Source organism: Lepisma saccharinum, chromosome 21, assembly GCF_977018435.1.
Source record: "Lepisma saccharinum chromosome 21, izLepSacc3.1, whole genome shotgun sequence".
NCBI classification, from domain to species: Eukaryota; Metazoa; Arthropoda; class Insecta; order Zygentoma; family Lepismatidae; genus Lepisma; species Lepisma saccharinum.
This window is the reverse complement of record NC_139249.1, coordinates 25,161-48,438: the sequence shown is the minus strand read 5'-3', so window position 1 is coordinate 48,438 and position 23,278 is coordinate 25,161. Positions and strand designations below refer to the sequence as shown.

Sequence of the window (23,278 nt, the reverse complement as noted above, 5' to 3'; positions counted from 1 at the left end):
GTTTGCTCGTTACGAATATTCGTATCCTCTTTGTGCATGGGATAGAAATAAAAGTGGATTGTAAAGATTAAACTTTCAGTGTGTGATAATCTATCTTTTATCTAGCATATTGTCGCATAATATATTGTGTTTGACAGTTGATTCGAGCCCGTCCGAATCTACTGTATCGTACCTGTACGCGGACAAGGCAAGGTACGCTGCCAGATAAAATGGTTTTCCATGTCTGAAGTACTTTGTAAGATTTCTTGATATTTTCATACTTTCAGTACAGATTTTGGTAAATATGCGATATCGCCCGAACGTATTTCTTCAAATTTTCAGGAGAAACTACTTACTAAAATCAGTTTGTGTAGCATTGTCGAAGTTCTTCAAGGTATTTTCTTTCGCGGAAACTGCAAATTTCGGTAACATTATCGTATGAGGGAAACGGATTCCTTCAAATTTACAGGAGAAAGTACTTCCGGAAATCATTTTCTTTAGCGTTGTGGAAGTTCCTGAATGTAGATTTGATCCATTTTAATGTGAATGCGTGTTGTTTTCTGCGAAAATCTCTGTCCGACACGCTGTTTCTGCTCCCGCCATTTGCTTTCTGCACGAGAGTGCAATGTTCCGTGTGTAAAGATGATGCAACCCCGTAGCCAGTGTTTCAGCCTCGCCGTGTTCACTAGAACACACGAAAGTAGATATTTTCCGGTGAACGAGGTTGCAACACTGCATAAATCGACAAAACACTCTCAGAACGCTCCCTAAACCAGTACGCTATCACGGCCATAATTTGTTACAGATTCAAAACAACAAGTAACAGTAAGTACTCGTAAATCTAAGAAATAGACATTGATATGCATTACTTCACTTTAGGAAATGTTCCACATTCAAAAATAACACGTTAGCAATGTAAAGAAGTCCGAAATATATGATTCGTAGGTGTTTCCCTCATACGATAATAGTACCAAAACTTCACCATAGAATGCTGCAGAACAAGAAATAATCACTTTTTATGTAAGGAACTTGCATTTTCTGAAAAGCGACAACATTATGCCGTACCTGCAGATGGCGCGAGCGTCGAAAATCACGCGGTCTCGCCAGTGTTTCCAAACGTGCCTGTTTGTTACGAAAATTTTTCTTCTTTTTTTTCTAACTATGCTTACCTAAACTAACCTTGCCGGAAATGGTCCGTGGGGCTATCGTGAATGGTTTTTGGGGCTATTGTGAATAATTTTTGGGGCTATCCGTCGAATGGTTTGTGGTAACATAATGAACACGAAAGTAGGTATTTTTCGGTTAAGAAGGTTGAAACACTGCATACCCACTCCAAATCGACAAAACACAAGCACGACGCACGATGATCCATGACGAGTGCACACCATATTGCCTGTTGTTCAAGCGGAACAAGGAACAAAAATAATGACTCGTAATATGAAAAGTTGACACTATTTTATGGAAAAAGGCATAACTTCACCTTAAAGAAACTTCCGCAATGCAGAATAGGTAAGTATCAATGTTAAAATTTATGAAATAATCGAGTGAGAGATGTTTGGGCCTTATCGCATAATTACCAGTTAATCAAATCACCATTGGAGATCAGCAGTGTTACAGCTTCGTTCAACAGTTGGTCTACATTATAATTATTGTATGTACGCAGAACAAGTTTGGCAGTAGACTTTATGATTTTGCTATCATTAACTTTACCTAAGCTCCTTATATTTTTTTCCTGTTTTTAATTTTTTAAAAATATATACATATATGCTGGAATGATAAATGCATGGCTCAAGTTAATTAATTTCTATATGTGTTGTGTAAATACGAAGTTTCACATAATATTCTTGTGATTGAGAATGTATGGAGTACTAGCTTGCACAAAGTGTGCTGCTTTCATCGGGATTTAATCTGTTCTTTGGCATATTATGTAATTTGGCCTGATGTCCTAAATTCCCCTTGAAAAGAAATCTTACTAGGTGGATAAGAATTTGGGAAAATGCCTAGTCAAGGTTTTTAATCCTTAACGACAGTTGTGAACATTTTGGGCACTAACACAGTGCGGTCCACAGGACTTCTATGAATAAAAGGAATATAAATATATGAAGACTATGTGAATTTAATCACGTCTTATGCTTTGTTATTCACAACACAGTTACGTAGTTTTGAGAGCGAAACATTCGTTTTTAACTTTTCAAAAATAGTTTTTTGTTTATATTGTGAGTTTAAGGAAAACAAATTCACTAAGCCAAAATATATCTGAACTGAGTATTTACACACAGCTGATCAACGTGAATTTAGTTCTTAGTTATTGTTTAACATTCATTCTTCAAAACCACGGGTCCCTATATTCAGTATATGCCACAAATAAAAAAATCTGCCATTCTCTTGTCTATTGATCATAATAAATTCTAACTCTCAATCACAGTTGTGACATCTGCGGGACCGCAGTATATAAAGAGAACACCACAGAAGCAGATAATGCAACATTTACCTTCACGCTTTCACAGCACACTGAAGTTGAGGAAGATACTGAAAGATAGGTAGCCTCAAGGTCAAAATTAATGGCGGGGTAACAAGCAAAAGGAACGCACCAGTCCGTGGGACGTCACAACTGTAGTTGAGGGATAAACCTCACAATAATTTGGTATTTCATTTTTGTGTGGAATAGTTGAAACTGCTTTGGTGATTTAAATCAGAAAGAGTACTCAGTTTTCTTCCGAAAGAAATTATTCATGCTGTATATCTTGATTGCATTTACAGAATTTTACTGTTCCACTGCAGTATGAAGGGAGAAAACTAAAATAAAAACCTGAACTATGATTCTTGGTGGACGAAATTTTCAGTATTTTTGGTTGCACTAAACTGCAGGCCCAATTTTGATTAGTCTGTAGTTAATTTTGAATGAAACAAGTGAGTTTACTGTCCTTCAATACTAATGAAGTCCAATAGAAAATTGTTTCTCTGTCAGTGGAGAGATTCCTATTGATTGTCAAGCAGGTGAATTCTGGAGAACATTCTGACTTGTGGTCACTCTCATCTTCAAGGATTCATATATATAAATCAATAAAGCTCTTCAAGAAAGGGTTGGTTTTTTAGTTGTTTTTTTTTAGATAAAACCCAGGCAAAACTGGGTTTTATTGGGTTTCTTCAGGTTATATTTATAAATATATATATTTTTCCCTGATAGTAATATATTGGAACATTCAATTTGTATTGTTTTAGTTCACTGAATCAAGAACTATTTAATATTTTCTGTTAATATAGTTAAGAATTGACAATGAAGGTCTTGCGCCTTGAAATGATTAAACTAAAAACATACCTAACCCGTGCCACAACAGACCATTGAGGGTCCAGGCCAACCTACCTACCGACTGCCGGCCGCTCTCCCACCTGATTCTACTCTGGGGGTGACGTGTGGTCAGCACGACGAACCCCCAGTCGTCATCGTAGGTTTTCATCACCGGTTTACACTAATCATTCGTAGCTCCCCAATTTATTCATATGATGGTCTCATACACAGGCCGAAATCTCAGGAGACTCAAACCTGCACACGTCCCATAGCCAGAGCTCAAAGCATGACCGCACAGCCACAGTGCGGGACAAATGATTAAATTATCTCAAATACTATGTTCTGAAAAATTGACGAATAGTTTCATTCTACTCTTGCTGGATGACGTATGGTAAATAGATCTATGATCAGTTCCCAGTGTTGTGCATTTGCAATATTATACTAATACTTGATAGCTGTGGTGGTTTGTCAACCCCTGTGACAGAGTGGTTAGCACGGCACGCTGCAATGCCAGGAGTCCCGGGTTCGAATTCGGATGTTTGTGTTTGTCCCAATGATAATAGAGAAAATTGTGTGTTTGAAAATTGAGAACAATGGGGATACTACTGCTTATGGGGTATTACTTTTATTACAAATGTAAAAAAAAACTAGACAAGCTGGCTGACTGCCATGCAAAAGACCCAGGTTCGAATCTTGGGGTGGCTGATCTAAGGTCGGAATTTTTCCAGTCTTGTCCCTGCATGAAGCAGCTTTGGAACTCGCTCAGCCTCAAATCAATGAGTCAAGCAGGGGGGTGGGGGGTAAAGTCAGCTGGAGTTTGGTTGTGATCACATCACCTCCAAAATGGCAGAGATGAAGAATATGTCGGGACCCTATCCCCATATCCCTGAATTTGCCTTCATGGCGCGGTGCTATATGTACGGGGAACTTTACCTACTATACAACATACAGTAGCTGCACAAACACACTTTAAAATTAGTGCCAAAATTATAAGGCTGACATATTTAATTGTCTTGACTGATTTCTTCCAAATGGAATACTATATCTATCCTCCAAAATATCTGGTTGCTATGAAACTAACAGTTCCCATGGACTAAACATTAGTTACCCCATTTGGACCCAACATACATATGCACAGTGCTCGAAAATTTTCTTCAAAGCTAGGCGCCAGCTCTGAAAATCAGGCACCAGAAAACCGCCTACTAGCAATTGTGCATACTACAGTATGTTTTAAAAGTTGCGCAATCCAAACTTTTAAAATGTATATCATGAAAATCGTAAGAGATATTTACACCAGTTTTTCTGCACGAAACTAATCCTGTAGCCTATCACTGGGTTCATATGTTAGCATTTATCTAAATAAAAGCAATAACATTATTTAAAAAAAAAACATTGTTAATTTGCTGAAAACATGTGAGAACTGATTTTCAACAATAACTACCAACTCTTAAACAATTTCTGGGATCATTTGTTGGTGTTTGACTGGTTGTAAAACAGTTGCTTTGTGAGGTACAGCAGAAGCAGGGAATTTTTATTGGGAAACCTCTTGCACACGAGTGTAAGAATGAGTAGTAAAATACTCTTCAGCAATGCACACGCATTACTCCAATGAATACGCCAATTAAAAAAAAAGGCACAGTAGCGGCGAAAGTGAGCGAAGAGAATTCTCTCAAGAGTCCAATTTCGGCACAAAATCTTGATTTACGATTTTCACGAAAATGTATAGCCAATACTTAGACACATGTTGCATGCGACTGTTGGCAATATTTCGACCTGCTAGTGTTGCCATATACGGAGATATGTCCCAAAAATGGCACTCTTCACTCAACCCATAAAATCGTCAGTAAAAAATTCATCAAATGTTGCACATGACCAATATTGGTCGCAAATGACAGACTGACATGGCATCAGTCATCAAATGTCTAATTATGACCCTTCGAAAATTTCTTGCATATTTTTCTTACTCAGAAGTTCATTTCTGGAAAAAAATTGAATGCTGCTTTCCGTCAGTTATTAATTTATACAATTTTCTGTACGGAGTGAACTGATAATTTTAAGCATTGAAAAATCTCTCAATGGATGGGGCTTTATAATGCAGAAAACCCAGTGTAAATATCTCTTACGGTTTACATGATATACATTTCCAAAGTTTGTGTTGTGCGACTTTTGAAACACACTGTATAAGATGCTGAGCATCGCGGTATTCAAATCATCGCTAAATTATTTGAGAAAGCAAGAAATGGGGGACAAAGGGTAAGAAATTGTTACTGACTTTATGGAATGTTCACAATGATAATGATAAAAAAAAAAAATTTGTAACTTACGCTGTGCTGCAATTTGAACTTAGAATCATCAAAATTTTGTACATATTACAGCAAAAGATCACAGTCGCCAGGCTGAAATTTTTAGTCGCCATGGCGACCGGGACTTTTTGAGCCCTGCATATGCACTATATTGTTAAAAAAATATTTGTCATGCGATAGCTTAAGAAATGCCCTAAAATATTTGTCTCTTTTATTAATGTACAAAAATGTAGTTTAGGCAGATATTTGAAAGTGGAATCAGAATTTGGAGCTACCTCAGAATATGAAAAATAAATTTTTCATCCACCATCTTGAAATCTTTTCAACAAATGCAAAATAAAATCATTCCCTGGGTGTACCTATTTGCAACATGAATTTCAGCTTAAAAACTGAACTTGCTACAGATATTGTGGTCTCAAAATTGGTGACTTTCCTCCACCCTTCCTAAACCACACACTGTAGTACAGAGTTTTTATTAAAAACTTCAAGCTCAAGTAATGTCCTAATGTAGCTGAGATTTGATTTTTTAATCTACAAAAATTGCCTCAAATATTTGCATAAGTAAAGCTCTCGCAAGGCATGTTAAATCATCCATCATCTTTAAACATGGTAACAAATTTTTCTCAAATACAATATGACAACACAATCCTTTAAATTATCTTGTAACTCTAAAAATTGCAGCTCAAAAGCTTTACAGTTGTGGCAAAATGTATGCTTGCAATTTTACCACTACTCATCTCCTTAACTATGAAATATAATTTTAAAATTTTTACTACAAAATTGCAGACGGATGAATTATGTACAATGACTGAATTTAGTTCCTTATACTGAGAATATTCATTGTATACAGTTTTGGGGAAAAAGAGAGCATGGTATAGAGCATGCGTGCAACATGAGGAAAATAAATTTTTCATTCACCATCTTGAAACACATTGTTCACTTTCACTCACATGTAATACCATTGCAGTCTGTCAATGTTTCTAGCTGCAGAAACATGTTATCATGTTCACTAAACAGATGACTTGTCTATCTTTGCCCATCCACCCCACCCATGCTCCTCATAAATCGTGCATTATGTTTCTATAAGTTTATTGTGAATTTACAATGCAAGTAATGTCACAAAGCTCCTGAAAGTTTTATGCACATAGCTCGAAATTGTAGATTCTAAAGAGGTTTGAAAATGTCAAAAATGGTCAGAATATGAAAGTATACATATGCATTGTATTTACTTCGACTACCTCACACCTCCTATTTTTAAGAAAAATATGAAATTGTGGTAGATTATGTGAGTGCTCTACTTCTTGGGTATAGAGCTCCTAACCACAAATATCATATATCCTACATGGGCAAGCAACCCATTACGTTCAATCAATGCACTGAACTGGAGGGAGAGAGGAATCACTGTCTCAGAACATTTGCACACATACTAAAATTTGAATTATTTGAAAAGTGTTTGATTTAATTATACTACATACTCTACTTTCATGACATTTCAATAAAATGTACTCAATTCTCCTGTAATTTTTTATACATGGAAGAATTTGTTGTAAAAGTTGATGGTCACAGGTGAAACTATGTGGCTTGCCCACATATGGAAGTGACTGATATCTAAAGTGCTACCACATTTCAAAATTAGAAGCTTTGTTTGCTCAATGTTTTATCTAAATATTTCAGACCCTTTTGATTTTTTGTTTCTTGGATATACGTTTGTATTATTTCTGTTAAAAGTCTATTTCTAGCATGATTTCAGAAAAAATATCCTGAAAAAAACTGCTGTGACTTGTACCACATTAATTATTTTGAGTATTATAGGCTTGGCTAAGCCTTTATTTTACAAGTTTTCTCAAACTGTTGACAATTCTAGAACCTCACAATTATCTAAAGCAATAATTCAAAACATTTTCTGAAAAAAATTACAACATTTTGAGAGGGTTTTTTGGTGCTTTTTTGAAGGTGGGTTTTTCTGAAGAAAGAAAAAAAAACATGTGGGGAAAGCTGGGCTGGGCCCACCCGGGCCAACCCTGTGAAGAATGGGTGGTGTTTGATAGTCTTCAATATTTCTTCATTGCAGGTCTTCAGTTTTTGATAGAAACTTAAAAGTAAGGTAAATATGCGATATCGCCCGGACGGATTTCTTCAAATTTACAGGAGAAAGTACTTACTGAAATGAGTTTCTTTAGCATTCTGGACGTTCTTGGAGGTATTTTCTTTCACGGGAAACTAAAAACTTCGTATTTGAATGCTGCCGAACAAGAATTAATCACTTTTTACGTAAGAAACTTGCATTGCCTGCCATATTATGCGGTTGTTTCCATTGTGTGCATGCAGATGGCGAGAGCGTCGAAAGTCACACGGTCTTGTCAGTGTTTCCAAACGTGCATTTTTACAAGAATTTTTTTTTCAACTATGCTTACCAAACCTAACCCAACCCAACCTAACCTAACCTTGCCAGAAATCATTTTTGGGGCTATCGTGAATGGTTTTTTGGGGCTATCCGTCAGTGGTTTGTGATGACATAATGAACACGAAAGTAGGTATTTTTCGGTTAAGAAGGTTGAAACACTGCATACCCACTCCAAATCGACAAAACACAAGCACGACGCGCGATGAGCCATGACGAGTGCATGCCATATTGTCTGTTACCCAAGCGGAACAAGGAAAATATGAAAAGTTGACACTATTTTATGCAAAAAGGCATAACTTCACCTTAAAGAATGTTCCGCAATGCAGTGGTAAAATTAAGGAAATAAATGAGTTAAAGGTGTCCGGGCGTTATCGCATATTTACCAAAAGTAATAATGGAGATAGAGATATGAAACTACTTCTGACAACTCAAAGTTTTTGAGATTGTCTTCCTATTTTAATTAATAAAATCGCTTTTATGGGATGGACATATTTCGGCCTCAAGAAACCCTTGTTAAAGTGGATAACACATTTTGCAGTAAAATTAAAATACATGAACTTAAGAATATTAAGTATTATTGTACTATTTATGCAAAGCTAAAACTAATGTTGTATATGTTTTATGATTGTGAGAACTGGAGTTAAAAGCTGTATCGTAATGGATGAAGTTTGGGAGAGATACAAGTGATGCTCCTAGTAGCACAAACATTTCGTCAATCAATCAGCCTCTTTAAAAATATGCTATGCTTACATGTATCTTTCCCTCAAATCTTAACACAATGTTTTCAGTAGTAATTCGTATTATATGGTGTCTTATTGTATTTGGCTTAATATTTATTAACAAAAAGGGCCTCCTTGATGGCACAGTGGTAGCGTCGTCACCTTGTAATCAGGGGTCCCGGATATAGTGGCACATAGTGGTTCGGATCCCACTTGAAACTGTAGCCGATTAGCCTTACTGTGCATAAAGTGGATTTGAAGCACCAAAATTTTTTTTTTTTAAAAAATGAAAGTGACCTGCTCAAGAGGGTGTGTGTGAATTTTAACCCCCCTTTTGGCCAAGTTTTGTAACATCAAGAATACTTTGATACATAAGAAGGTGTCAAAATATTGAACTGGCTATTAAAAAGAAGGAACCCTGCCCTTACCTTAAAAATGTTTGTGTCATGGCACAAAAAATGAATGTATAATTAATGAAGAAGACTGTGTGTGTTTGTATGAAGTTCATTGTTGATTGATTTCCATATTGTTTGTTATCAAATATGATCAGGGTGTCTACCAGGGAAATTTACTGTGTTTCTGGAAAAATCAAAGTTTTTGTAGAAGAGTACTAAAGTAGGTTTTCAAACAAAGAAAAGCAAGGTATTTAAATTTTTTTGTGAACAAACTATACTTCAGTTTGGTATACTGGGTAGTACCTGTAGTTACAGTAGAAATTGTATATTAACCGTAGAAAGCTAACGTGTATGAAAAGTTTTGTTAAAGCTAACGTATCGTAAAATTTACGAGGGGGTTAAAAAAATTATGGTAACCAATAAGTTTTTAAAAAATTGAATTTTAATGAACACGACTTGTTAGAATACACCTTGAGAAACATTTTGGTTACAAAAAAACTGTTTTAAAGTTCATCAGCGCACAGCATTTTCCCCGATGCTCCCCACAGATCGGCTTGTTGCAGCGGCAGCAGTACAATGACGTCATCCTCCTCTTTGCCGATGGACAAATTCCATAGATTGTGCGTGGCTGGTTTTGTGGATGACCAACATTGGTTCCGGAAGCGGTATTTCCAATATATCAGCGATAGATTGCCGGAGTTTTCGTGGTAAATTGGGGTATCCAATACAGTGCTGGAGCCATGGTTTGATCAACTCATTGTGGATTTCTTTTGCAAATTGACTAGAAAGAGGTTTACTACCCTGTTTTACCACATTGTGAATGTAAATGATGTACGAGTTTACCAGCATGATGTTTAGCATTCCGTAGAACACACACAGTAGCCATCGTTTCATCTTTCGGCTGCATTTCATCTGATGATACATTTGGTCCAAGGTGTCTACAGCACCTTTGGTTGCGTTGTAAGTTTCGATGATATGAGGTTTTTTGAGACTTCATCAATCACAGGCAATCATGGCAAGTTGATAACAACAAAACAACTTTAGAATGTTTCACTTTGTAAGAAACCGTGGTTTTCATTCCATCGAAACAAAATATGCTTGTTCCAATGTTCCTGCCTTTGGGATTCTTGATTTCTGGGGGGTTTGGCAGTTTGTGAGGCAAGGGCGTGTCTTCACCTGAACTTGAGTCTTGTGCCAGTTCCCTGTGTTGGAGTGTAATGTGGGTCATCAGAATCATCAATATTTATCACAATGTCACAGTGACTTTCAACATCGGATACAATTTCTGGCTCCGAAATATCTTCACTCTTTCAAATATTGTAAAATTAGTTCATCACTACATACAGTATGCACCAAAATATACAGTACTGAAATTAAAAGACGAACATTAAATTGTTGTCATCTGTGAGTTTACTTATCTTGAAAGAAACACTAACATACATACTATTAGCGAGTTTACAACTTTCTTTTCACTACTGAGAACACGAGCGGCTGGAGCTATGCGCCATCGACAAACGCACATGCACGTTCGAAGTGCACAAGTTTCAGTACTGTATATTTTGGCGCATACCGTATTTTCCCTGGATTCATTTTTGGTGCTTATAAATAATTTGAACTTTAACTTCACAAACTATACGCAATAATGAAAAAATTAAAAGTTCGCAAAAAAGTTGCATCAAAAATCCAGGCGGAGAAGCTAATGTGTCGTAAAACGTACGAGCACGTTCTGGAAACAACTGTACCGGCGGCTGGTTGAAAACTGAGTCTACCATAAACCAACACAAAAGGCAATGTGGTGAGTGCCCACCGGCTAAGGGGTGTTCGGTGAAATAGGGTTATCTTGGATCGTTGGTTTTATGATACGTTAGCTTTGTAGGGTTATGTGCTCTTTGGAAAGGAGATCATGGTTTGAACTATTTTCAAGTAGAAATCTAGTAAGTGGCTATGGCAATTTTTTGGTTTTGGTTTGTTCATATTAGGATAAATACATATATTACTAAAAATTAGCATAATTATGTGTAATTTATGCTATAATTGTTATGATTTTATATATAAAATTGGGTGACTACTCCCGGAATTCTGGGAATTATGTGTGAATTCTGCTTGAGTTTTTCTCCATAGACATGAAAAATTGCAACTTTTATTAATCTAAATGTTATTGAATGTTTACATATTTATAAATTCCCTGAGGCGTTTTTCACAGTTCAACTTTTATTTTTATCAAGGAAGAAAAAGAAAGCTACGTGGAAAATAAAAGAATTCTCTCAATCTCTTTACTTCATTAGTGTCCTTTGCAGAACAGTGTATCTGACAGACAAGATTATTGCAACATAAGATGTCTTGAAGTTGATTAGGTACATTTGAGTTCAAAATTCTTGTGAATTAACAATTGTTTGTAGATTAGTGTATCCCATAACATTTATGACTTGTGTTTGTAGCTGTATTTAGAGTCTTAGTATGATTGTAAAATGCCACTAAATTAAATATTTTAAATATATCTACCGTTTAATTGAATTGAATTAGAATTTTTTGATACATTGACATCACACGGACCCTTTATATTGTTAATGTATTTGTGTGTGTGAGGATTGGTTGTTAAAAGGGGGTTGAAGCAGAGAAAACATCTCCTTGAAGTTTTGGAAAGTTCACCTTCAAAAGTGGGAATTATACTTGAATTTATTCATGGTCCTAGAGTGGCCATCCTAAAAAAAAGAATTCTTTGTTTATCAGTAATAGTTGACAAGTGGCAAGTTATGTTAAAGCTCATCCCTGATGTCACTATCGAACAGTCAATTTCCGTTCAGTTTCCCTTCTTATTATTACTTTTAACATGTGAAGTGAATATTCCAAAAACTTGGTTATGTAGTGTTGTAAGTTTGGTGTTTAGCTTAAACATAGTTACTTCTTACACACATGTGTAAATACATGAATTGCTGTAGTGACTTGGTCTGGAAAATGTTGGTCCTGGGTCTCGAAAACCTGGAAAATTCAGGGAATTTTGTTTTTACAAATTGTAGACGCCCTGATAATACATACAGTGTATATAAAGGTTTGGAACACTGTATACATTTGTATTGTAGTTGATATTATTGAGGAACACTGTAATCGATATGAGGATGAAGCAGAATGGAAAGCATGTATGTTATGTGAACAATATATAACTTTCAGGTATGTAGAGACATAAAACAAACTCAAAGACTTAAATATTCCTCTGATCTCTAGATCCATTTTGGTGCATAAGGGGTGATGCTTCCACGTAGTACACCCAAGTATCAACCTCACTTCCATGTAGTACACCCTGGACTGCATTTTGCAGACTAACGAAGTTCTGGCGTCTGGACCTACGGCCACTATACTCTTCGTAGGACTGTGTGTGTGTTGTCCTGTGTTTTGTCTTTGTATGTGCCGAGTGCCGTTTTACAGCCTCAGTTTTTAACCAAGGTAAGAATATTTTAATCCTCAGAAACGTGTGTTTTATTTTTGTTATGATAATGGGCTGGGCCCCGTACAGGGTGACGGGTGCATAGTAGCCTAAGTGCTGATGCACCCAAAATTTTAAATTCAAATTCAAGATCCATTTTCTCCACCCATTGAATGGTTATTGGAATGTTCAATCTTTACATGAAAAACATCTACTTACTTTGATTCAGTCTATTGTTGTTACATTATGAATCAGAAAAGCTAGATCAATAATTCAGCAAACCCACCATGTTAATTTCTGAATATTCACTTCCGTGGACCTCCTCAATGACAGTGGCCAATGCTGTCACTTTGTGATCAAAAAGTCCCAGGCTCAGTGATTGGTGGATCCCACTTGCCACAGCACAATGTGATATTTCTTATCTTTTCCTTGTAAATATAATATTATAATTTCTCCATCTTTAAACTTGGAATGTCTACATTTCGATGATGAACGATGTCAAAAAATAAGTTGTAGTCTGTTTAACTCTTAACTTGTGAGGTACATATACTGGAACATACTTTGTTAGGTACTTCTGTAAGATCGCTCTGAATTTTTTCACCCCTGCATCAACGTGTTACCAATTTAACTTTCTGATCTTGAAGAATAATACATTATGGGTATTAGTGACTGATTTGACAGCAATTAGTGCCAGAACATAAGTTATATAGCTACTATATTCATTAGTTTATTCATCTACAAAAATTATTATAAATGTGAACATATTCATTTCACTTGTCATATTGTCAAAAATATACACAATAAATAACTTTTACGATATATTTGGCAACTAGTAAGTGCAATTTAACTACAGAAAGCAAAAAGTGTTCAAGAATATTTTTAGTTTTTCATTTTCTAATAGAAGACTGCGCGTCACTCGCCATAATGCTCCTTGTGAGGTACGTCAGCAGACCGCACTTGGCAATAAAAAAAGCTTCACTCCTTACACGGGATAAGCTGTCGAGAAACTGATGCTGCGAGGAGGGCCAAGGACACTATTGCGTAAGGTAGACGGAAGGTGGCGACACCAGCTTGAACAAAAGGCGGTAATCTGAAACTTCCAGAACCTCAAGCGGTCTGTGAGACCGCACCTCACAAGTTAAGGGTTAAAGTAAGTTGTAGGCTATTTGGAAAATTGCGACCTGGTTTGCTGCATTTTCCTTCCAACAATGCAATCTAATACATCAGCTTTGGGTTCGGCCTATGGGACATGCACTGGCTTGATTCTCCTGGGGGAGAAGAGAAACCATTTTTCTCTTGAGATTTCGGCCAGTGTATGGGACCAGTGAGGAAATTGGAGAGCTAAGTGAAAATCGTACAGTAACGCCTGGAGGTTTGTTATACTGGCTACACATCCCCCGTAACTGGTTGGGATGATCGCCAACATCTGCTCAGGCATGTGGAAGTGATGCTGGCAGTTGGTAGGTATGCTCTGCCCCTCAAGGACCTATTCCTGAAATATTGAGCGTGGAGAAAACTTAATTGTGAACAGTGTTTATTAGCAGTGCAATTAGATCAAGACTGCATCTAATTTTAGAGGGATCTAAACCACTATTTGCCCCATGGTAAAATAACTATCACCTATTCTACCGGAAGGATTTGTGGTATACATAATATTAACCTTCAACAAATAACACTTTCAGAAACTCTTGTTGTTCTTCATTGGTAATATTATATAATCAAGGGGCTCCAGTTTTGATCCTGGTGGAAGCACATAGCAGTTCATATCGCACGCACAATTACAAACTTTTTGATGTGAGAAATACAAACTTAGCTTTGAAAATCTTGAAAATCTTCGTCACAGTTAAGGCTGCTAAATTTTCACAATTTTTATTGTATATGCCAGAATACCATCAGGGCAACAGGGTGGGTGTCTTTGGTTTAAGACTTCTTATTGCTTTTTCTGCTCCTCCAGCACTGATGTTGCAAACATAGTTTTCATGTTGACCTTTTCCCATTCCTTGATGAAAGTACAATTATGCTGGTCTAATGCTATTTAGTGATGGGCACCATCGACTAATTAGTCATTAGTTGAAACTTAATATTGACTAATAAGCAGTGGCATTATAGTACGCCCATACGCCCGGCGTTCCCTGATTTAAAATTTCAAAAATACGTAAATGCTGTAAATATAAAAAAAATCTTCACTAATTTCATATATGTTTGAACTTCATGGCATTATAATAGCACTAACAACACTTGTTCCATCATTTTTGTCAATGCCTTTCCTGCCTGGACGCCGGGCAGGTTCGGCGTAAAGAACTCTATATTCCTTGCTGTCTTTCTGGAGGGAAAGCTTGGACAGGCTTGGATCTCTACAGCACGCGCGCAAATGCTCTCTCGTACGCCAGCGTATGAAGGAGAGGGCTACGTGATTGGTTCATGTGACCCTTCCTGCCTTCTGAGGCAGACGACAGCGGTAGAATTCCTACCCGGTTCTTGGTGCTCATGCTATGTGATGCTACAATACGCAATATTGACTGACGCAACTTTACCAAACTAAAATATACCATTTCTTAATGACCATTGCATTGTATAATTTATCGCTCGAACAGCGATGTGTATTAAAAACTAAAAGATCAACACAGTTTTTGTCAAATAAGTTGGTGAAGTCCTCGTGGTAGAAGTTCAGCCTGTGCCTGCTCTACCACTTAACCCGCAAAACTATTCTTTTTATATTATTATTATATTTTCGTCAGTGGAAATGTTTAGCATTCATTTGAAAACTCTTAACATCGAATGGTCTCTGGACAAAATTATTTAAAGGTGATCTGAATTACTAATCGGCACGGTTACGTCAGTAGAGTGGACGATAGTTGGATCATCCACCCACCTCTGTGTCAGAGTGTTTTGCACAGCAAGCCAAGATGACAGAGGTCCCTGGTTCGAATCCCGGCGTTAGCATGGGTTTTCTTTGAGTGTCACTTCACCAACTTCATAAATATCATCACTCATATTCATATTCGCAATTAACCAAAAGTGGTAGAAAAACGAAGTAAAATAACCAAATCAGTCAGTAGTTGGATCATCCACAACAATGACGTCTACTGTTGTGCAGAGGCACTTGTGATTCAGGTAGGTTTTCTAATGACTTGCGTCATACCGAAAAGTATAAAACACCAGAGTTCAAAACATTTGTTGCAAAGTGAGGCATCTCATTTTCTAGCTAAAACATGCATGGATGATGTTTTATTGAAAATCCAGCTGACTTCAGGCAAATAAACAATACCTGTGGTGACTAATTCCATAAGTAAATTATTAAGCAAAAAAGGGCTGACCCTTCCTTCGGACTTGGCGTTCCCACCCAAAATGCCCATGCTACGCCACTGCTAATTAGCAGACTACTTTTTCTACTAATATTAGTCGAATTTGTCGCCAACAACTAATATTAGTCAAATTAGTCTAATTAAGATACAAACTACTGGATAATAAATATATGGGCTCAGAGTGAATAGTATCCGTGACCCTTTGATTACAAGGTGATGGTGTAACGCATGAGGGCCAACACGTTGAGTTGAGGACTCACGATATCGCCACCAAAGGTTCTGGCTTCAAATCCCGGAGCAGATCTGAAAATATCGAAGAAAGAGAAGATACGAAATGCTGTTGGAGTATCAGATCTAACCTCTAACATGCAGTCGAGTATTGCAACTAGACATACAAAATAGAATTACTATATTATGGTCCACAGTAACTGATTAAATTCAACTCACCAGTAGACATCCCTGACCCAACAGTCAGCAAGACTGTCGCAGCCGGCTCCTGTGGCAGAGTGGTTAGCACATCACGCTAGGATGCCAGGGGTCCCGGGTTCGAGTCCTGGCCCCGATGTTTGCGAGTGTCCATTCATTAATTTTGTCATGTCATCACTCAACCCCATCTTCGCAAATTAGCTAAAATTGGCACAAATAGCAAAGTAACAGTTGGGTTGAAAAGTTCATAGGCTGACTCATAGATGGCGTTACTAGAATTAAATCCATGTAATTTTTATTTAGTACTAACCTTCAAAAGATACGTGTATAAATTTCACAGCTGCCAGATAATTAGTTCGTGAGATATAGCATTGTGAGTGAAGCAGCTTTTGTTATTGTGAAAAAATGGATAAAAAAGAATTTCGTGTGTTAATAAAGCATTGCTTTTTGGCGAAAAAAAATACTGTTGAAGCCAAGGCTTGGCTTGATAAACATTATTTGGACTCTGCACCAGGAAAATCGACCGTTGAGAAGTGGTTTGCTAAATTTAAACGAGGCGAAATGAGCATCGAAGACGATGCACGCAGTGGATGCCCCAAAGAGGCTGTTACCGACGAAAAGATCAAAAAAGTCCACAAAATAATTTTAAATGATCGTAAAGTGAAGTTGATCGAGATAGCTGAGACTTTAAAAATATCAAAGGAACATGTTGGACATATTGTGCATGAATATTTGAACATGCGAAAGCTGTGTGCAAAATGGGTGCCGCGGGTGATCACAATCGATCAAAAGCAACAAAGTTTTGATGATTCGGAGCAATGTTTAGCGATATTCAACCATAATAAACACAAATTTTTCCGTCGATATATTACAATGGATGAAACATGGCTCCATAACTACACGCCAGAGTCCAATCGACAGTCAGCCGAGTGGAGTGCACGTGATGAACCGAATCCAAAGCGTGGAAAGACGCAACAGTCGGCTGGCAAGGTTATGGCATCAGTATTCTGGGATGTGCATGGTATATTCATCGATTACCTCAAAAAGGGCCAGACCATCAACAGCGATTATTACATAGCGTTGTTGGAGCGTTTAAAGGATGAAATCACGAAAAAACTGCCCCATTTGAAGAAGAAAAAAGTGCTGTTTCAAGACAATGCACCGTGTCACAAATCAATGAAAACGATGGCAAAATTATATGAATTAGACTACGAATTGCTTCCCCATCCACCATATTCTCCAGATCTGGCCCCCAGTGACTTTTTCCTGTTTGCAGACCTTAAAAGAATGCTCGCTGGAAAGAAATTTAGCACTGATGAAGAGGTAATCGCCGAAACTGAGGCCTATTTTGAGGCTAAAGAGAAATCGTACCAAAAAATTGTATGACCGCTATAATCGTTGTATCGCCCGCAAAGGCAACTATATTGAATAATAAAATCGAATTTTGTCAAAAAAATATTTTTTACTATGTTAGCCTACGAACTTTTCAGCCCAACTGTTATTATAAAGGATATCAAAATACAAAAAGCAACACAGTCGCTTAAACATGTCGTACAGCTTGGGGCTTATTGTTTACATTCAATTCTTAGAAGTATTCTAATAGTACTGTATTTCATAAATTAATGTTCTCAAATATCTTTTAATTACTTTAACCAACAGTGGTGGTGATTAGGGGACATGGGACAGTTTGAACACTTTTTGCCCCCTACCAACATATTTGACCACATATTCGTCGGAAATTTTATACCAAATTATAATTATAATTGGTTTCTTTATCTGACGCGCCAATGCGACGATTACGATATAAAATACTGTGATTTCATAGCAAAGCCTTGTCTACCAAGATAAAATCCTGATCCCCCCTATCCTCAAGTTTTGACACCCAGTTCCATCTATGTTTTACTATCACTAACCAACTGTGATAATTTGATGTATAGAAAATGATATATTTTAAAATTAAATATGTGTTAGCAATGATACTTATAAAGAAGAACATGTCTGAATGTGGGTTAACGAAAAAAAAAAGAAGACATTTTTTCTACACAACTGCAGCTTGAAGAAACTCGGGACAGGGATTTAAAACAAAGAACACTTTGGACTGAATGCGGGCATCTGGTAGATATGCATCAAAGGCTATATTACTAAAATTAACAAATATTGTCGACTGCAGAGTCCTGGAGCCTATCTCTCTCTCTGCGAACAAACCCATTCATTTATGGAAGGACAAAATCGAATTTATTGCAAAATTTGAAAAATCATCAATATTATTTTCGTAGGTTTTTACAGCTTCACATTAAAACATTTCATAGTTCGAGAGGGGGCTGGACATGGATGTTCTTTTTTCTTATCAATTCATCCTCATTGTCGTGATTACCCGAAAGTGATAAATAACACAAATTCAAATACTAAGGGGCTTCAACGCAGCCCTTTCAACTAATGATTACTTCCTGGTACAAAGACAAGGGTTACAAGTAACATCATGATGTTGGGAAAAAAAGGGGGAAAAAAAAAGTGAAAATCAACATATTATAGAGACTGCAACAAGTTTGAGATCACACTGGACAGCGTATATTTTAGTATTTGCCCCACAAACATAATTACAGTCTGTGCGATAAGAAGCGGTGTGCAATCAGAATGCAGAACGTGACCAGATTCTGTCTCCTCATTGACTGCCATGTGGCTGGGGGTTTTCTGCGTTGCCACGTTTGCACAAACAGGTGAACAGACTAATCAGCTGTTGGCAAGCTCGGGAAAAAATAAAACGTCATGCGAAATTAAGCACGTACATATCAGTTTGCTAATATATGTTATTTCCGTCATAAAGTGATAAATTAACGAATCTAGAAGTTTGAATCTGAAGTTTCCTGAAGGTTAACGATAACTTCCCGTGTGAATTTTACTTTCTGGCAAGCATGAAACATTTTCTCTTCCTGCTCTACACAGCAAACGAAAACCTTCACTGAAAGAACCTTTGTTGTGTTTTTATTATGGTACATTGCAAGCATCTGCTACCGGCATATTTTTACTTGGGTTACCAACAAAAGAAAATGCATCTTGTGTTATGAACAACTGTGGCAAATCATTCTCCTTTGATTTCATGCTGCCTCTCTTTGCCTTCTTTGTCACGCCGCGATTGTTGAAGCTTCAGAATGTACAAATGAAATGTATTTCTTGAAAATTAAGGCGAATTACGTATAAACAAATTACGTACAACTTCGTTTCGTTAACATGTTTTAAAAATATATTTTGCGGAACATACAAAAATTCACCTCTAAAACAGAATTTCACAGAACTGAGTTACTGTATTACGGAGAAGAATTTATCAAGAACAAATCAATTGTGTGTGAATTGATTGATTGAGTTGGTGTTTTAAAGTCCACTTTATGCACTCTACGGCTAATCTGGAATGGACCTACAGTTGGAAGTGTGATCCGAACCACTATGTGCCTCGACAGGGCATCGAGCCCAGGACTCCTTGATTACAAGGCGACGGCGCTTACCCTACCACTGTACCATCGGGGAGGCACATGTGGGTGTGTGAAGTGAGTTAATTTTGGAAGCTACATGACAATACAGAGTTCAATAAATTACAACGAAACGCTTGGCAATTGCTTGATTTTCGTAACATTAGTGATACAGTTGGTACATGTGTAATTAATGCTTTGAGCTACCTGTATGTAAAAACATAAAAAATGAATGAAAGAACAGAAGTAGTTAACGTTGTTCCTTTAAATAGGAAAAGAGTCGGAATGAGAACAATGGAACGGTCCCGTTGTTGACTGTTTAACCAGATGTTTAATCCTACACGTGTTTCTGTGGACTCGTGAAAATCCTGAAGTAGGTCAATCCGGCAACGGCACGTCACTACCAGAGCGGGTGGTTCCACGCCAGTTGCTAGCGCGTCCCGACTGTAGTGTTTATTATTAATTTAATTAATTTTACCTTACCTTGCATGAGAGCTGGTGGATTTTAAACTCTATTCTAATATTTGACTGGTTTCTTAAGTTTTAAGAATATTTCCATTACAGTACAATGCATTTTTAACATAAAACTTCTACTCCATCTGAAGGCCAGAAATGGATAGTGTTGCTTTTAAAATGTTGCAGTGTCTTTCTTGCACCAACCATGATACCTAGGGATGATCACTGGCCTGTGAATTCCAAGAAACTCTCTCGGAACTATGAGTGTGTATCCCTTGAGAGTACAGCACAGTAAACAAAAATAGCAACATGAATGACAGTATCCATTACCCCCTGGAGGTAGGGGGTGAAGTCACAGCAGGGGCAGTTTTCCCTTTGCATGCCAGCTGTGTTGCGGCACCAAGTGATTAAATTTTCCAGTCACTGACCTTTCCAAGAAATCCCTACCTGCTTCACTTCGTGTCAATAAGCCCTCGTCGGGACTCTCTCTGAATGAGACTTGTTCGGTTGTTTCGACTGAAATCATTCAGAAATGTAGTTGACTGAAATTAGTCGTGCGATTACTTTGTCTGAACTTTGTCAAATTACTATTTTGACTAATATTAGTCGAACGACTAATCTGACTAATTTTAGTCGAACGACTAATCCAACTAATATTAGTTGAATGACTAATTTGACTAATATTAGTCAATATTGTGGCTGCGGTGGCTCAGTCCGTAACATGACATGGGTACCTGGGGGAAACCCTGGGGGGTAAAGGCAGTGAGGGGCATGATGCTGATCACATCACCCCCACTCACAACCGGGGGATCAAGAAAGTGTGGGGTGTTACCCCACACCCCCTATATGCCTTCATGCCATGGTGCTAAGCACAGGGGAACATCTCAACATTATCTCTCTATCTTCGTCTTGGCCTTCCTACTGGCCTCTTACCATGAGGTTTTCCAACAAGAATCCTGTAAACTCTTGTTTTCTCTTCCATTCGTGCCACATGGCCTGCCACCTAAGTCTTCTTGATTTAATTAATCTAATAATATCTGGGTGGGGGAACAGTTTTCTCATTTGTTTTACCCTTTTGTGTGCATCAAGTTCAAAGGTGAACAGTGTGACTCCTCCACCCCATCTTCCCTTCAGATACTATTAGGCAGCTAAAAGAGATGCACATTCAGCTACAAATTGCCATATATTATACTTTTGGCCATGTTAAATGAGACTACCTTGATGCCAGAAAACATTTCCTCTCTCCTGCTGCTACCCATTACTTTTTTCTGGCATCTCTTCTGCACACAATATGAAACAGTGTGAAAATCACACTATATTGTGTGAAAAACAAATAAAAACAGTGTGTATATTATGACTGAACCAGTACCGATCGGTATTGGAAATTATTGGTTGGAATTTATTTATCGATACATTCCGGGATTTTAGTCTTCCATGCTAAACTTTTGCAGAGTCTAAATTATCCTGGAATTAATGTATTTTTTTAAAATTTTACACCAGTTTTGCATGTATTTTAATATTGTGATTTAATTCTGGACCATTTTAAAGCAAAATTCTTGGTAAATTGATGCATACAATTGCAATAGAATACTTGCATACTAATATTGATTGATATTTTGAACAGATTTAAATTATTGCAATTTTCAAAGTATTTGTATTGGTGGGAATCTGTTCAAAGTGGTGTCCGCTCGGCCCTATTGTGTATACATATGAAATATAACAGTACTGTTATTACTTAGCAAGTTCAGTTAAGTCATTCAAAAATGTTTAATATTTAATTCAGTTTGTGAGGGTGAAAGAAACTATGAAGATGGCCATTTTGTACATTGCAGTGTGTCCACATTTTGGATTGGCTGTTACCCCAAGGGCTGCTCTGTGTTCATTGATTAGAGGCCAGGCCACCATGTCTGCTTGTTCCGTAGCCTGGACACTGCAAATCCATGTAGGGTGGCTCAAAAGAAGGGGAAATTTTGGAACTGACATTAATAAGACAGAACACATGCCAGTCAATGGTACAGAGTATGCCATTGTTGAATTTCGTACCGTTAAGTCATTTTTCTTCAAGATAACATCCGACAGATCATACTCCCACGATATAGTCTGCCGTATGAGCAGTTTGCAGTCTCCCTGCACCTGTCTTCTTCAGAGCCTCAAAATTACAGACTCATGTGTTAAGTGCATGTGCTGATGGAAAACGACCATGTCATCCAATATTGAAATGATGCCGAAATGCTCTACGTGTGGCCTCCACACTCCCAATTTTGTAATATGCTTTGACTGCAAAAGCATGCCGCACACCACCCTACTGCTCCATGTTGTTGTGAGCAACATTGTATGTGCCATTCAGTGCTACCAACCTCCCATGGGTGCCAGGACACGATTCAAAATTTCCTGTTCTTTTGAGGGAAAGTAGAGGACATGAGAACATTTCAGGGTTGCTACTCATCGGGAATTAGCTGTGAATTATTGATTCCACGAATTCTGTGTCAATTTATTTTACATAGATGTAAAAACTGGATCGATCATTCCACGTCAGATTGACCAGAGCCTCCAGGTCATGGTTTTTTGATTTGGACGAAATTTGGCATGAAGGTTCAATCGTGTCTGGAAGGCTTGTATTCCAAATATTATGTTCCTCCGAGTGTGAGTTGCAGGCTTCCCCAATGGCATAGTGGTAACACCATTGCCTTCTAATCAAGATGCTCCAGGTTCGGTATAGTGGAACCACAAGCAAAAGAACTTGCTCAGACCCTTGACTTCTGTGCATCGTGTTCCCACGTGTAGGAGAAGGGCATTATGACCTCAGTTGAACTCATGGAGGGGAAGGTGCAAGAAGGCTTTTGGCTGAAGGTTCTTTTGTTTGTGGAGAAACATAGTGGTTGGTTTCCACTTTAGACTGTGGGCCCAGTTCCAATTGGAATGTGTGTGTACATAAAGTAGATTTTAAGCAAACTTCACGTAGTAAAGTGGCGGGTGCAGAGAATGATAGAAGGACTTAAGGCACAAAAATGATTTAACGTAATAGCTAATATGAATTATCATCAAAGTGTTCCGTTTTGGACTGTGTTTAAGTAAGTGTAATGTGTGTACGTGTGTATGTGTAAGGGCAAAAATACG

The 23,278-nt window shown here is 37.5% G+C and overlaps 1 protein-coding gene across 3 annotated transcripts in view; it reads left to right on the top strand.

The window, feature by feature from the left end:
* The window catches only part of Pus1 (Pseudouridine synthase 1), a 46,110-nt gene that overhangs the window by 805 nt on the left and 22,027 nt on the right, over window positions 1-23,278 (top strand). Inside the window, exon 2 of one of the 3 annotated variants that reach the window (XM_083143276.1) lies at window positions 12,312-12,530. The exons of the other annotated variants lie outside the window; for them this stretch is intronic. The gene's annotated coding sequence lies outside the window, so the exon portion shown is untranslated. The remainder of the gene's footprint in view (window positions 1-12,311; window positions 12,531-23,278) is intronic. 3 annotated transcript variants of the gene reach the window in all.